This window comes from Piliocolobus tephrosceles, chromosome 13 (genome assembly GCF_002776525.5).
Source record: "Piliocolobus tephrosceles isolate RC106 chromosome 13, ASM277652v3, whole genome shotgun sequence".
Taxonomy (NCBI): domain Eukaryota; kingdom Metazoa; phylum Chordata; class Mammalia; order Primates; family Cercopithecidae; genus Piliocolobus; species Piliocolobus tephrosceles.
Genome location: NC_045446.1, coordinates 12,571,264 through 12,588,211, shown reverse-complemented (window position 1 = coordinate 12,588,211; position 16,948 = coordinate 12,571,264). Strand labels below are relative to the sequence as shown.

At 47.9% G+C, this 16,948-nt stretch overlaps 1 protein-coding gene across 9 annotated transcripts in view; it reads right to left on the bottom strand.

The window, feature by feature from the left end:
• Window positions 1-16,272, bottom strand: part of VPS37C (VPS37C subunit of ESCRT-I) — a 29,932-nt gene extending 13,660 nt beyond the window's left edge. Inside the window, exons 1-3 of one of the 9 annotated variants that reach the window (XM_023215470.1) lie at window positions 15,675-15,798; window positions 6,270-6,368; window positions 2,846-2,926 (exon numbers count right to left, since the gene is read on the bottom strand). The gene's annotated coding sequence lies outside the window, so the exon portion shown is untranslated. The other 8 variants (XM_023215472.1, XM_023215469.1, XM_023215474.3 and 5 more) reach the window with 8 other exon arrangements.
• Between the last annotated feature and the right edge of the window lie 676 nt (window positions 16,273-16,948).

Sequence of the window (16,948 nt, the reverse complement as noted above, 5' to 3'; positions counted from 1 at the left end):
TTGAGACGGAATTTCACTCTTGTTGCCCAGGCTGGAGTGCAATGGTGTAATCTTGGCTCACCGCAACCTCCGCTTCCCGGGTTCAAGTGATTCTCTAACCTCAGCTTCCCTAGTAGCTGGGATTACAGGCATGTGCCACCACGCCCGGCTAATTTTGTATTTTTAGTAGAGACAGGGTTTCTCCATGTTGATCAGGCTGGTCTCGAACTCCCGACCTCAAGTGATCCACCTGCCTCAGCCTCCCAAAGTGCTGGGATTACAGGTGTGAGCCACCGGGCCTGGTCGATTCTTAATTTTTAATGAAGTTTTCATTTTAACTAGGTTACCCGGGTCTGACGAGTTTGGCATCTACTATCTTATTTTCCCCTTTCCCCACCACTCCGGGGGAACTCAGGTGGATGCAACCCCATCTGACAGAGGAAAAGCAAAGACCCCGGGGGAGGAAGGGCCTTGTCACCCAGTCACAGCAGAGGCAGGAGAACACAGGCAGTGCTGTTTCTACAGAGTGAGTCCCCGCCCAGGACCCCTAGGGCACTTCCTAAGACTTGGCTCTGTGTGGACACAGCAGGACAGGGGACACCCAGGTGCACAAGACAGGAGTCTTCATGCTGGGATTTAGGCTTCAGATTTGTAGTGACATGATAATGCACGTTACAGAGGGAGGCAGCGTCACACACTGGCAAGACCAAGTGGCTGAACATCACGGCCACAGCTCATGAGAAGAGTGCCCAAGCTCTGGCCAGCTCCGCAGGGGAGATTCACGTGAAAACAGTGCCTGCCACGATGTGAGGCCTCTAACAGGCCAGGAGTCCCCCCTACACGGAGGCTGAGTCTGGCAAGGGGACCGGGGACCCGCATCAAGGGAGGAAGGATAAATAGGGGAAGCAGGATGTGAGCAAATATTTGTGGGGTTCTTACTATGAGCCCAGACACGGCATTCACAGGTAAGAGCTGATCCTAACTCTCAAGTAACTCAGTTTCATTTTAAAAAGCCAAAAATACTCACAATAATTTATCATGAATATAGGTGAGAGTGGCATAACAGAGGCAGAGACCAATGGACTGAGGAGGAGAGAGAAGCCGCTCTGTGGGCCTGGAAAGCTTGGCCACTAGGGGTCTGCGTGTGCCAGCCCAGGTGGAGCCACTGCAGATCCAACTGGCTGGGAGGGGAGAAGGAGGGAGGGCTGCGGGGCAGGCGGCTGCACAGGTTCACAGGTACAGCAGAAAACACCTTTTCTGGAGCGATATCATCAACTCGAAAGTGATCTGTCTGGGAGGGAACAAGGTGAGAAAGCTATGCGTGAGCCAGTCTGTGTTCCTTGCACAGAGAAGAGGAATAGTGCCCCTGGTTCTTCACTAACAGCGCCTGAGAAGGAAGAACACTTGCTTTTGTTTTTTCCTTTTGCTTTTTAAAGTTGTCTCTCTGCAGTTTTCACCCCCACCAAAGGTCCCAAACCTAGTGGCCTGCAAGGGCCAGGCCGGCAATAGGAGGCCAAGCGCCAGGCAGGGAGTGTGTCTGGCTAGAAAGCTGCCCTGCTGATTCCAGGCCCCTCCTGCAACCTTGCCAGCTTTCCCAGACCCTTCAGCTCTCCAAAGGGAAACCAGAAATCTACATCTAGGTGCATCTTCCCATTTTTAAATTTCAGCTCAAAGCTGTGAGAAACTCTGAGTGGGCCATCAAAACCCACTGGCTGCTGTGTGTGACCTGAATTGACGCCACATCCTCTATGAGAGACAAGTGCAAGGGTACAGATCACAGAAAAGGGAGTGGGGCAGAGGGGAGAGGTGACAAAGACATCCCACAGGAGTCCTGGAGCCCCACCGTTTGCCACAATGCACTGAAAGGAGGTTGGGGTGGGGACACAGGCTGAACGCGCTGAAGTTTTGCTATCAGAACCAAGGAAGCAGCATTTCTGGGTGCAGCCAGACCGGCCATCTGGCACCTGTTGCTTTGATCTCTGGTCTCAACTTCTTTCCATTACTTTTTATCTTGACTAAATCGATCCCACAGGTCTTGAGCACAGGGTACACGATCTGGTAAAAGATAGCGCAGGGCCGGTGGATCTATGCCAAAGGCAGGGCCATGTCCCCAGCAGGGGAGGCCACAGAACTTCCTAGCAGACATGGGTGGAAGGGGAACTCGGGGGGGGGGGGGATTCAAACTTGGGGCAGCCTTCCAGATCTGTTCTTATCGGAAAAAAAAAGTCATGCACTGATGGTTTTGCTCCATGAGCTAATCAGCTCAAAAACAAATCGTTTCCACTGATCAGAGATCCTTTCCAAGCATAACCTTCAAAAAAAAAAAAAAAAAGCTGAACTGCAAAATGCAGCATTTTCTAGACAGGGCACTGAGATCAGAGTGTAGGATGTCACTCCCAGAGACAACCTGCGCTGCCCTCACCCCTTGCCCCTAAGTGGTTCATGCCAAGCCTCCCCCCAAATTCTGTGTCTGCACAGAATTCTGTCCAGTGCAGCAAGGAATTTGAAAACAGATGCCTTGAGTTTATGCTTTGGCTCCACAGCTCTCTAACTGTGTGGCCTTAATCAAGTCCTTTAATCTGGGTTTCCTTAATGGGGCACCATGGTGATAATTCCACCTTAGGGGTTGCTGTGTGGCTCAGAGAAGCAAACAGCCCAAAAAGAGCTTTGGAAACTCCTGAGCACTGAACAAATATAAATTATTGCACCTCCTGGGGTTACTCCTGCAACCCCTGGGCTGCAATCTTGTGTCAAGTGAAACGGCTGCTGAGATTGGGCAGGTGGGTTCCAGCCTCCACTGGCTCCAGCACCCAGGAGCTGAAGCACAGCTCCCACCACTCCCCTCGCCTTACCAGACAACACTTACTTGTCAGTGACCTCAAGCCCAAAATCACACTGCAAGGACAGCTGTGATATCCTCTGGTTTCTTACAATTCCCCGCATCCACCTATGATACCAGAAAAAGCTATTACCAGGGCAACCTGCAAAGTCCAATCTGCACGTGTTAAAAAGGAACTGGCCCCACCTTACCCCGTATGTCAGAAACACCTGCTGTTGCCTTAGAAACCTTCCTAATTGTGCTACTGAATGAGGAAATATTTGTGGGCCTGATCTGGTTTTCTTTTCCCAGAATGATTCCAGCTGTGTATCCAAGTGCCAGGCTGTTTTGTTTCCTGACTTCCCACAGGAAGTTAAAAAAAAAATAAAATAAAATCATCAAGTTCTCACTGGTCCCAAAGCAGCACTGAACTGACCTTCCCACAACTGGAAAAATTACAGTGTAAACCATGGAGAGGGAGGCGTTTTTAGTTTTCTTTTTTTTTGCGTTTTTAGTTTTTTTTTTTTAAGAGATGAAGGCCTCACTCTGTCACTCAGTTGCCCAGGCTGGAGTGCAGGGGCGCAACATGAGCTCCCTTCACAGCCTCAAACTCTTGGGCTCAAGCAATCCATCTCACCTCCCAAGCAGCTGGGAGTCCAGGCCTGTGCCATTGCCCCCACCTGTTTTTCATCCTTTCTAAGGAACTGCTAGGGTTGGGGCTGGGGTGGGGTTAGCGATTCCTCCCACCCACCAGGTATAAACAGTTAAGACGACGTGAAGAGGGGCCGGACGCGGTGGCTCAAGCCTGTAATCTCAGCACTTTGGGAGGCCAAGGCGGGCGGACCACGAGGTCAGGAGATCAAGACCATCCTGGCTAACACGGTGAAACCCCGTCTCTACTAAAAATACAAAAAACTAGCTGGGCATGGTGGCGGGCGCCTGGAGTCCCAGCTACTCCGGAGGCTGAGGCAGGAGAATGGAGTGAACCCGGGAGGCGGAGCCTGCAGTGAGCCAAGATTTCGCCACTGCACTCCAGCCTGGGCGACAGAGTGAGACTCTGTCTTAAAAAAACAAACAAACAAAAAAAAGACTGCGTGAAGTGGCCTTAGAGACGAAAACTCCTGGATTTCAATCCTATCCTGACCTTTCACTATATCACCATGGGCACATTATTCAGCCTTTCTCATTCTGTTTCTCATTTGTAAAATGGGGCTAATACTACCAACATCGTGGGATTGTAAGGATTAAATGAGGACTAAACAAGACCCCCAAGCAGCAGGTCCGGCGCCAGGCAGCACTCATTCCCACACCCTCACCACTTACTGCTAGGAAACGCTGCCTGTCAGCTGTGCCAGGCACCCAGCTAGGTCTGGAACCAGAGGACTCCGAAAGAGCTGATCCCAGACGGAGGCAAAGGGTGTGGTTTTCTGAAAGAAGCTCCAAACCAATCTAGACAAGAGGCCTCAAATATAAGCATACATGGGGGAATGCACAATCTCTCACAAGGAAATTGCTTTATGAAGGAAACTGTCATCTTTACATAAATATTTACATAACAACTGAATGTTTCTCAATCCACTGAAAAACTCCATCTGACCCCCCTTTGCCCAGAGGCAGGGCCGTCAAGTGAGAAGACTCAAGAGTAATGAGCCCACTCACTGTGCCAAATGCTGGGAGGCACCCAGAGTGGCAGAAGACTTCAGGAAACTAAGCCGCTCAGCTGGCTGGGAGGCTCTAACAGCACCGGGCAGGCTGCAGAGCCCAGCACTCACACCCTGCCCCGAACGCCACTGGCTTGGCTTTGCTGACCCAGTCCGCCCCTAAAGGGACTCCTCCCAAACCTGCTGAACCTCCGCACACACCTGCATTCCAGCATTCCTGGATCTCCACTCCCCTCACTCAACAACGTTTTTTCTCCCCTAACCAGACTAACCTCCCAGTCTCCTTTCCTATCAGTGGCTTCAGCTCCTGGCCCTGACTTCCAGGGCAGCTCAGACATGTGGGTCCCTCCACCCGTGAGGTCCAATCACCACGTTTTAGCTAGTCAGTGTTCCAAAGGCTCCCACACACACCCATCCCTGCCCTGTGCAGGCTGCAAACTAGTCCTCCCGTCTCCAGGGTCTCTTTCTCACAAGCATCCCAGCAGGCTCCCCGGATGTGTGTTCTATCACACTGCTTCCCTACGGCTGGCCATCTTGCCCCCTCCTCCCCTCACCTACCACCTGTCAAAGGGTGGCAGTGGAGGGAGACGGGTCGAGCAGCCTAACCAGTCTGGACAGGACGCCTCCCTCCTCTGCCCATTTGCCCAGTTTGGCCTAATCCTGTCACTTTCAACCTTTTCCAAAGGAGTTTTTTTTTTTTTTTTTTTTACCCCAAACAGAACATTTAATCTAAGCCATACTGCACAGAACACTTCACAACACATATGTTCTGGGCAAACGGGTCGGGGAGAGCCCTGTTCTCACAGTCCAGTTTCCCCCTTGACCTAGAGTTGGCCCCTGAGACCACCGTCCTAACCCCTTATCCCTGCTGCTCCCAACCCTCACCAGCCCCTCCCCTGGTCCCCTCCTCCACTCCCTTTCAGCTGTGATGTCTTGCCAGCAGTGCAGTGTGGGGAGTCATCAAACCAGGCCTTACCGCCTCCTGCCCAGTTGCCCTCTGGAGCCTCACTGTCCCATCAGTGTCAGGAACTGTGACAGGCCCTGTGTCTGAGGTTTAGAGGCTGCTCACAGGCCGGTGGCTGGCCCAGGTGTTCTATATGCAGCAACTCAGGTAACCCTCACCGCACCTACGCCACTGTCCATCCTCAGGCTTTCCTCATTTTAAATAGGAGAAAACTGAAGTTCTGTGCCTGCCCACAGTTTCCCAAGGAGGAAACACAGAGCCTGAACTGCAACGGGGACCGTCCAGCGTCACAGCCCATGCACCTCACTGTGTGCTTGGCTGCCTCGATCAAGTCCACATCCACAGAACACCAGGCCTGGCTCTGGGGACCAACTTCATCAATGGTCGTTGGTAAGGGTATCTTCAACTAGACCCCTCAAGAGTAGAACCTGTTCTATTTTGTTCAGAACCCAGCATGATGCTGTCCTAACAAATACTAAAGTGGTAACTACTCTCCTTCCCCAGCCCTCAGACTGAAGTCTGAACAGGCATACAGGCCCAGGAGCCCCGGCAGCACAGGAGCAGTGCCTCCTTCGAACCTCAGCTCTGCAGGGGAGACCCAGGGATTAAAGACTCTGAATCTGTAAGGCAGGCAGCCCTGCACTCGCACTTACTGGCTGGGGAGAGCCTGGGTGGGTAATGTAAAATCTCTGTGCCTCAGTGTCTTCTATAAGATGGAGCTTTTGTTAGAACGAATTGAGTTTCACGGCTAGAAAGTCTAAAGTCTGGCTCTCAGGCAAGGATCAATAAACAGCCGCTCGTGATTTCTATCACCGTGGCAGGGCACAGAAACTCAGCCCATTCTTACCTCTGCAACTCAAGCACTTCCCGCGTGGATTCTGAGGACAGAGAATTTAAGATTTCTCCAGAGATGGCATCAGTCAACAGAGGAACATAACTCCAATGGCTGGATGTGATCAGATCAACAGCGTTCAGCGTCAATCAAAATGATGGCCAAGAAACAGGTGATTTAATAGGCAGCTGGTGTTTGAAACTTCCTGACAGTAAAGCCCAGCCACTTGGCAAGGCCTCTTCCTTCTTTGGCCCATGACTGACTTGAAAAGAAAAACACACTGACTTCACCCCAACTTCCACTTATATCTCCTTTGTCCCTATCGTTCAGATGACTCAGAAAGGATTTCAATCTGCAGCTGTCCATCCGCCCCCACTTCTAATCTGCGCAGAGCAAGCTGAGCAAAAGGATTCAACTGTCCCTTAAGGAGGGATCAAGAGGAAGGTCAAGGCAAAGACACACTCAGGACGAACATCCAGGAGTGTGCACCGGCCATGCAAGGTGTGTCTGTTCAAAGCACAACATGATGAGATCGCGGAGGTGTGGCCATCCTAGGTGGATATAAGGTGGCGCAGCTGCAGACCCTACCCCTGCCAGTGATAAGCCAGACCCAGAACTTCCGGGTCCAGTGGAATCATCCACAGGCAGACAGGTATAGCCACAGAAAAAGAGAAACCAAGCCAGGCCTTCTCAAATCAATTCTTGACTCAGGCAGGAATCCATGAAGGCCATTATCAAACAAAGGGTGGCAAAGCTGTATCTGTGACCACACACAGCTCTGGACTCATTTTCATCCTTGTACAGAAAGTCTGCCCTGAGCCCACCTCAGCCCTCTCCAGCCCTCTTTGACACCCCCCAGCAACCTTGGGAGAACACAGTCAGAGCTCCCATGGCCCTCGCATGGCTCCCCAGCATTTGGTATTATGTTCCAAATCTTGTGCTCCTTGGGTTGGTATACAACGCCCTGTATCAGCTGACCCCGAGTCTCTATTTCTCCATGGGTTGCTCACTCCATCCCAACTCTTTCTGTTCTACCTACTAGTCCCAGAACAAAAACCACACTTCCAGTCACTTGACATATATTCATCTCTAAAGATCAGTAAGACAGGGATCCTGCCCGGGAAGGAGTTCACAGCACAAGCTGCCCTGCCTTTGCTCTTCCTCTCTGCTCTGCCCAGAATACTCTTTCCTACACTTTCCCCATCTAGAAAATGCCTGCTCCATCCCTCAAAAGGCAGCAACTCTCTAAAGCTTTCCTTGCTCCTTCCTCCCAAAGAGTTCATCCTGCCTTTCATGGTGCTCTGTACACAGCACATAGCATTTCTTATTTAGAAATCAGCATGTTCCTCCAGCAGGAGTGTGAGCTCCCCAAGGGCACAGCCCATGTCGTGTTTGTTTCTGCATCCCAGTGCCTAGGTCAACACTGGGCACATACAAGGTGATATGGTTTGGCTCAGTGTCCCCGCCCAAATCTCATCGTGAATTGTAATCCCCATAATCCCCACCCGTGGAGGGAGGGACCTAGTGGGAGGTGATTGGATGGATCATGGGAGCAGTTTCCCCCATGCTGTTCTCGTGATAGTGAATGAGGTCTCATGAGCTATGATGGTTTTATCAGTGTTTGACAGTTTCTCCCACACACTCTCTCACCTGCCGCCATGTGAGATGAGCCCACTTCACCTTCCGCCATGACTGTAACTTTCCTGAGGCCTCCCAAACACGTGGAAGTGTGAGTCAATTAAACCTCTTTCCCTCATTAGTTACCCAGTCTTGGGCAGTTCTTTTTATTACAGCAGTGTGAAAAAACAGACGAATACACCAGGCATCCAAGGAATGCTGACTGGACAGGGACTTCTTTTTTGGCTAACATGGAGGGAGAGGCACGAGATTTACTCTCCTGCCTCAAAAAACTAAAAAGCCAGACAAAGCCAAACAAAACACATAGAACGATAGTTTGCAAATGCTGGACATCAGACAGCACGGAAGAGTGACCCCTGATAGTGGGAAACAAAAAGCTGAATACTACAGCTGCTCCAAGTTACTCCTAGAGGGACTCCAGGCCCAAGGCACAGGGAGTGGAGGAGAGGAATTCCAAGGCCAGGGTAGCCAGAGTTCACAGGGCAGAGTACCAGAGAGGAATGGGCCACACAGAGAACCCCAGAAACCTACAGAGGGTCCCCCTCTGGTTCTCAGCCGGTACCGATCTGTACCAGTCCAAGGCAACAATCCTTGGACCTCAAATTGAAACAGAAATAGTCTTGTGTGCCCACCAGCCACAGTGGAAAAACCTCATCATTCACAGGACATTGGTAAAGTACTAAGGACAGTATTGCCTCAGTAGTGAGGAAAAATCAGGCCTAGGCCTAAGGCTGTTCTGACCCCAACTAACAAGCCTTGAGAGCAGCCTTTAAAGAATCAAACTGTTCCCAAGTAACTAAACAGTGTTCCAAAACAATGCCAGGAACATTTATAGAAATACAAAAATATCCAGCACCTCACAAAGTAAAATTCACAACATGTGATATACAATAAAAAATTACCAGACATACAAAGAAACAAGAAAATAAGACCCATAATGAGGGAAACAACAGAAACAGACCCAAAAAATACACAGATAATGGAATTAGCAGGCAAGGCCATTAAAAGTTACTAAAACTATATTCCATATGTTCAAGAAGCAAAAGGAAAGATTAAGCATGTTAGAGACAGGAAAGATATTTAAAAGACCCAAATCAAACTTCTACAGATGAAAACTACAATGTCTGTGATAAAAAGTACACTGAAAGGGAGTATCAGCAGATTAGACAATGCAGAAGAGACCAGTCAATCTGAAGACATAGCAACAGAAACTATCCAGCACAAACCACAGAGAGAAAAAAAAAGAGACTAGCGGGAAAAATAAATAAATGATCAGAGAGCTATGGAACAACTTCTAGCACCCTTATATACATGTAACTGGATTCCCCGAAAGAGAGGAAAGAGAAAAGGGAATGAAAAAAAATATTTGCAGAATTACTGACTGAAAAATTTCCAAATCTGATGAAAGCTATAAACCCACAAATCCAAAAAACTCAATGAACCCAAGCACAAAAAAACATGAAGAAAACTACACTACAAAAAAGCACATCATCATTACATTGTTTAAACTCAGAAAAGCAGTTAGAGCCAGGCACAGTGGCTCATGCCTGCAATCTCAGCACTTTGGGAGGCCAAGGAGGGAGGACTGCTTGAGCTCAGGAGTTTTTGACCACCCTGGGCAACACAGTGAGACCCTGTCTCTACAAAAAATTAAAAATTAGCCCGGCATGGGGGCACACATCTGTGGTCCCAAATACTTGTGAGGCTGAAGTGGGAGGATCCCTTGAGCCCAGAAATCTGAGGCTGCAGTGAGCTATGATCATGCCACTGCACTCTGGCCTGGATCACAAAGTGAGACTCTGTCTCAAAAAAAAAACAAAAAAAAAAAAACAAAAACGGAAGAAAGAAAGAAAAGCAGTTAGAAGGAGAAAAAGATACATTAAAAACAGAAGAGCAAAAAAACAAAAATAAACAGGCCAGGTGTGGTGGCTCATGACTGTAATCTTACCACTTTGGGAAGCCGATGCCGTAGGGTCACTTGAGGCCAGGAAGTCAAGACCAGCCTGAGCAACATAGCAAGACCCTATCTCTACAAAAATAAAGAATAATCATTTAAAAACAATTACCCAGGCATGGTATACACACCTGTAGTTTTAGCTACTAGGGACCCTGAGGTGGGAGGATCACTTGAGCCCAGAAGTTTGAGGCCTCAGTGAGCTATGATCATGCCACTGCACTCTGGCCTGTATTTCACAGTGAGACTCTGCCTCTTAAAAAAAGAGAAGAAAAAAGGAAAGAAAAATGGCAGATTACTCATATGAAACAATGCAAGCAAAAGACACTGGAACATCTTTAAAGCACTGAAAAAAAATACATTGTTAATCCAGAATTCTATACAGGGAAAATGCCTTCCAAAAACAAAGCCAAAATAAAGACTTCTCTAGACACCCAAAAGCTGAAAGAATCCATCACTAACAGACCAGCACCACAAGAAATGTTAAATGGACATCCTCAAGTCCGAAGGAACATGAAACAAGACAGAAATGTGGATCTACATGGAGGAATAAAGAGCACCAAAAATGTTAAACAGATGAGTAAATATAAAAGAACTTTATACTGGGCGAGGTGGCGGGCGCCTGTAGTCCCAGCTACTCCAGAGGCTGAGGCAGGAGAATGGCGTAAACACGGGAGGCGGAGCTTGCAGTGAGCTGAGATCCGGCCACTGCACTCCAGCCTGGGCGACAGAGCGAGACTCCGTCTCAGAAAAAAAAAAAAAGAACTTTACATTGTAATCTCCTTTAAAAATAATTGACTATTGTAAAGCAAAATTAACAATGTGTTATAGGATTTAGGGCATGTGTAGAGGTAAAACAGGTGACAACAGTACAAAGTCCAGGAGGAAGGAAATGAAAGTAAACTATTGCAAGATTCTTACACTAAAGTGGTATAACATCACATGAAGATAGGCTGTGGCAAATTAAAGATGCATACTATATACCTTAAAGCAACCACTAAAAAAAGTGTTAGAATAAACCAACAAAGGAAACCAAATGGAATCATAAAAATTACTCGATCCCAAACAAGTAATAAAAATGGAAAAAGGTAACAAAGCACATGGGACAGATTGAAAACAAACAGCAAGAAGGCAGATTTCAACTTCACCATATCAATAATCATATTAAATCTAAATAGTCTTAACATCCCAATTAAAATACGGCTTGTGAGACTAGATTAAAAAGCAACCCCCGGCCAGGTGCAGTTGTTCACACCTGTAAACCCAGCACTTTGGGAGGGGTGGGCAGATAACTTAAGGTCAGGAGTTCAAGACTAACCTGGCCAACACAGCGAAATCTCGTCTCTACTAAAAATACCAAAAAATTAGCTGGGCATGGTAGGCACACGCCTATAATCCCAGCTCTCAGGAAGCTGAGGCATGAGAATCATTTGAACCCAGGAGGAGGAGATTGCAGTGAGTCAAGATCACACCACTACACTCCAGCCTGGGCAACAGAAGGAGACTCTGTCTCAAAAAAAAAAAAAAAAAAAAAAACACCCGTCAATATGCTGCCTACAAGAAGCCCACTTTCAATATAAAGACACAAATTGTTTAGAAGTAAAAAAATTTTTTAAGAGATATACCATTTTTAAATCTTCTATTTTTAAAAACCCTTTTATACGCAACAAAATTTACCATTTTAATCATTTTTAAGTATACAGTTCTTTCACATTAAATACATTTGCTTTGTTGTATAACCATCACCACTATCCCTCTCCAGAACATTTTCATCACCCTAAACCGAAATTCTGTACACATTAAACACTAACTTCCCATTCTCCCTTTCTCCCATCTTCTGGCAACCACCGTTCCACTCTCTGTCTCTACAATTGGACCACTCTAGGAACCTCATGTAAGAGGAATCCAACAATATTTGTTCTCTTGTGACCGGCTGGTTTCACTCAGGATAACGTCTTCAAGGTTCACCCGTATCACAGGATATATCAAATCTTCTTTCCTTTTTAAGACTGAATAATATTCTATCTAATATATATACCACATTTTGCTTAGCCATTCACCTGTCCAAGGACACTTGCATGGTTCCCAACTTTTAGGCTATTGTAAATAATGCTGCTACGAACATGGGTATACAAATACTTGTTCAAGTGTCTGCTTTCACTTATTTGGGTATATACCCAGAAGTGGAACTGCTAGATGGTATGGCAATTCCATGTTTAATTTTTTGAGGAACTGCCATACTGTTTTCCACTGGCTATACCATTTTCCATTCCCATCAAAAAAGCACAAGGGTTTCAATTTCTCTACATCCTTGTCAACATTTATTATTTACTGTTTTTTGTTTTTTTTTAAATAATAGCCATTGTAATGGGTGAAGTGGTAGCTCACTGTGGTACTGATTTGCATTCCATAAGCCGTTTGTGTATCTTCTTTGAAGAAATATCTGTTCAAGTCCTTCACCCATTTTTGAATCGGGTTGTGTTTTTTGTTGTTGGGTAGCAGAAGTTCTTTACATATTCTAGAAATCAATTCCTAACACTAATTTTTTAAAGCTGGATTAGCTATACTAATATCAGACAAAGTAGATTTCTGAGCAAAGAATATTTCCTGGGGCTAAAAGGGTCATTTCATGATAAATGATATAGTTTGGATATCTGCCCCCTCCAAATCCGTTAAAATTTGATTCCCAATGTTGGAGGTAGGGCCTAGCAGTGAGACATGTTTAGGTCACAGGACAGACCCCTCATGAATGGCTTGGTGCCCTCCCCGCAGTAATGAGTTCTTGCTCTCTTAGTTCACATGAGAGCTGGTTGCTTAAAAGGGCCTGGCATCTCTCTTGCTCCCTCTGTGGCTGTGTGACACACCTGTTCCCCTTCCACCTTCTGCCACGAGTAAAAGCTTCCTGCGTCCTCACCAGAAGCAGATGCTGATGTAATGTTTCTTGTACAGCATGTAGAACCGTGAGCCAAATGAATCTTTTTTCTTTATAAATCGTCTGCTTCAGGTATTCCTTTATAGCAATGCAAAACAGCCTAATACAATAAAGAAGGTCCATTCATACACGGAATGTAATACTCACAGAGGTTTGTGCAATTTACAACGGAGCTTCAAAACATGTGAAACACAAACCGATAAAACTACAAGGGGAAATGGACAAATCCATAATTATAATCAGAAGTGTCAATGTCCCTCTCTCAACAACTGAAAGAACAGAAGACCAAAAATCAGTAAAGACACAGAAGACTTGAACATTACAAACCAACCTGCCTGAATTGAAAGTTATAGAACACTTGACCCGGCAATAGCAGAATATGCAACCTCCTCAAGGGCTCATAGAACATTTACCAAGATAGACCATATTCTGGGCCATAAAACAAGTCTCAGCAAATTTAACAGGGAAATATGTTCTCTATTTAAAAGAAAATAAATTAGAAATCAGTGTTTACCAGACAGGAGAATAAAGTAATCCTATAATGCTGACTTTGTAATCCTGCTTGAGGTGGGACCAGATAAATCAGTAGCGGGACTACAAATACTTACAGGTCTTCAAAGGTAGGCCTACCTGCCTGAGCTATCTGTTTGACGTTCACTTGGGAGACTCTCCTCTCCAGCCCATCCTAAGCCCCAGGGGTCCTACTTGTCAGCCTCAGCTAAATCAAGAGAAACCTGTTTGATATTTGCTTAGTCTTTCACATAAACCAGTAAAAGAAGATAAAGAGGTGAGATATGAATTGGAAGGAGCACCTACTAAGTAAACATGCCTTTAAATCTAGCAAAACCTCAGACAGGGCTGCCATTAGACACCTCTCTCTCATTCGGTAAGCACCTGGGAACAGACCAAAACCTTGTGGAAACGCCACATCTTTCAAGGACACTTCTAACAGAATTTCCACACAACAGAGATCCAACTGGATCAAAAGAGCTAAATCCATTAAACCAGGTCTTCAGTGATCTGATTCTGTCAGCCTGGAAAACCCCTACAATTACTGGCCAACAGTGTCCAGAAATGATTCATACGGCTAGCTAACCCAAAGGCCTCTTAAGGGCAAATTAACAAATTTCAAAGCAATAAACAAAAAGAAAACAAGAATCCTCGGGAATAATCTCACCTCCAAGCTACCAGTGGCCTAGCAAATCTACAAAGTTCTTACAGGCGGTGTTTCCCAAACTTGCCTTACAGTAAGAATCACCCAGTGCGTTCGTTAAAAATGGATTTCTGGGCCCTCCTCCAGACAATAGCACAGGAATCTCTAGAGGTGGAGCTCTGTATTTTTAACAAGTGTCAGAAATTACTCTTAAGGTCCAGCACCTTTGGGAAACTCAAGTGTCTGAGAGGCAGTATCACACAGTTAAAAGCACATTGACTTCGAAATGAGACTGATGGGTTGGAAACCCCACTTGCGGCCAGACACAGTGGTTCACAACTGTAATGCCAGCACTTTGGGAGGCAGAAGAGGGTGGATCACCTGAGGTCAGGAGTTCGAGATCAGCCTGGCCAACATGGTGAAACCCCGTCTCAACTAAAAAATACAAAAATTAGCCAGGCATTGTGGCGGGCACCTATAATCCCAGCTAATGGGGAGGCTGAGGCAGGAGAATCGCTTGAACCCAGGGGGCGGAGGCTGCAGTGAGCGGAGATCACACCACTTCACTCCAGCCTGGGCAACAGTTCAAGACTCCGTCTCAAAAAAAAAAAAAAAAATCCAAACTTGGTCACTTACTGGCTGTGTGACGCTAGCCAGGTTATCTAACATCTCTGCAACTCACTTCATCTTTAAAATGGGATCATCGCCTGTTTGGACATGTTCACAAAATCGGGTATGTTCAGAAAGCCCTAGAACAGTGCTCAGCATATGAAGCCAAGCAACATGTCACAGCTATTGCTACCTGCAAAACAGCGGCAGAAACTGCTCAGAAAGTCTACAATGAAAAATGGAAATTACAAAGGCACGAAACCACATTTCCAAGATAATCTAGGAAAAAGGCTTTTCTGGGCACTACCACCGCAAAGAACAAAGACTCACTTTAGCGTCCAGTATGTTCACCGCAACAGTCCCCGATCCCACCCAGAACTAGAGTTCAGGTCTCTGCAGGGTTGCAGCTTTGGACAACAACGTAAGAGTCTTTCCTTCCCCAGTTCCTCGGTCACCATCACCTCCAGCTCTAAGGCCAAGAGTCACAGAAATGAGAGTCTGGTGGCAGCATCTTGACGCATTAGTAGGAAATGGGATTCCTGGAGCCAATAAAAAGGGTGGAAAAGGCCTTAGGCAGCAACAGGAGAACTGAGCGAAGGGAAATGAGTCTGGGAAGTTTCTGGAGCTGAAGACTGATATTCCCAGGGTAAGTGAGCCCAGACAAGGTGTAGCTAGGAAAGCACTGCCTCAGCTCAGCGACTAAAACCCCAGGTTGTAGAGTCAACTCTGCCAGTAACTCTCAAAACAGCTCCAGCTAACTCCTTCTCCCATCAGTAAAGTGGGAAATCTCATCGGCTGAGGAGGAAATGGAGAGGAACCAGGCATATAATGGGTATGTATACATCACTGCCCTTTGCGCCCAGAGGGTCCCGGAGTAAGAAATGGTCAATGATGCTGGGACGTCCAAGTCTGAGTCCCGAACAAAGCCAAAGCTGAAAGTCCCATCTCTGAAAGCCCCGGAGAAAGGGCACAAGCCAGTAAGTCAAAGACAAGTCCCTCCAACTCTCACCCTGCCACTGGTTTCCCGCGTGCCCTCTGGCAAGTCAGACCTTACTCTTAGGCCTCAGCTTCCCCATCTATATAATGGGCTAATTGGCTCTAATGTCATCAGAATTGTCACCGCAAGATGCTCACATACGGGGCGAGGGTCTGCGGAGATGGAGAATGGAGGGTGGCGGTGAGGGGTGAAGAGGAACTGAAGGTGCGACCCGCAGGGGAGCCGGGGCGGCGCCTCGCGCTCTCCCCTGTTCCCTCCCACCGCGAAAGGCAGGGGCGCCGGCCCCCGGCGCGAGTCACGCGCCCCTCGTGCCCAATCACCGGCCTCTGCCAGGATGAGGCGGGCAGGCGGGGGCGCTCCGGGAGCCACCGCCGGCGCCGCCCCCACCGTCGTCCTCTGCCCCGCCCGCCTGCGGCAGAGTTGGGACCCTCCCCAGTCCCGGCTCACCTGCCAGGGCCGCCGCCGCCGCCGCCACCGCGGGCTAAACCGCAGCCGCGCCCACACTTCCGGGGTCCGCCAGGCCCGCCCCCTGCCGGATGTGACCCCCCTTGCAACGTCCGGCGCCCCAGTGGCGCGCGTGCTCGCCCCGCGACCCCGTTGGGCGCCCCGCCTCGCGCGCCTCTGGGTTACCACGACATAGTGCCTCACACACACGCTCGCAGTCTCCCGTGCCACAACCACGGGAGCGCCCACGAGACCCCTCCCGCGCACGCCGCACGCCCCCCGGAAGAAGCCCCGCCCACTGGGCGGAGACCACGCTGCTCTGGGCGAGTGCGCCGGCGCGGAAGTTCGCTGCCTTCCGAGTGGCCCCGAGGATTCGCTCAGTACACAGCTCGACCTTGGGAGGCTTCTCGGAGGGACCCAAAAGGAGCAGGAAGCAGATGGAAACCCAGAACCTAGAAGGAGCCCCAGATTGGCTGAGCTCAGACTGAGGAGCCCCAAGGCCACCACACACTCATTTCCATTTACTAGTTAATCTCTTTTCCCCACCCATTTATTCTACAGAATTACCGATATTCACCATCTCCCTTCCCCCCCCCCGAAACAGGAGATTGCAGCATAACAAGGAAGCCCCCCCTGCTCTAACCCTTTAAAAAAGGAACCTGAAGTGACCTGATGTTAACTAATCAGGAGTTTTTTTTTCTTTCTCTATTCTGTTTCCTTTCCCATCTGCAAAACCCACTGCTCTGCTATTTTCCAGCGGGATTTGAGACCAAATAAGTCTATTTACAATAGTAACTGATGTCAATGTCTAAAGTTTCCAACCTCTCAAAATCAAGAGGTTGACCAAAAAGGAAGAAGTGTTAAGCTTAACCTAGAGCCCTCTCCTGGCATATTTTAAGTTTGTCCTAAAGGTTTCTCCGTACATAGTGAACTGGAACCTACTCATACCAATCACAGAGTTTCAGCC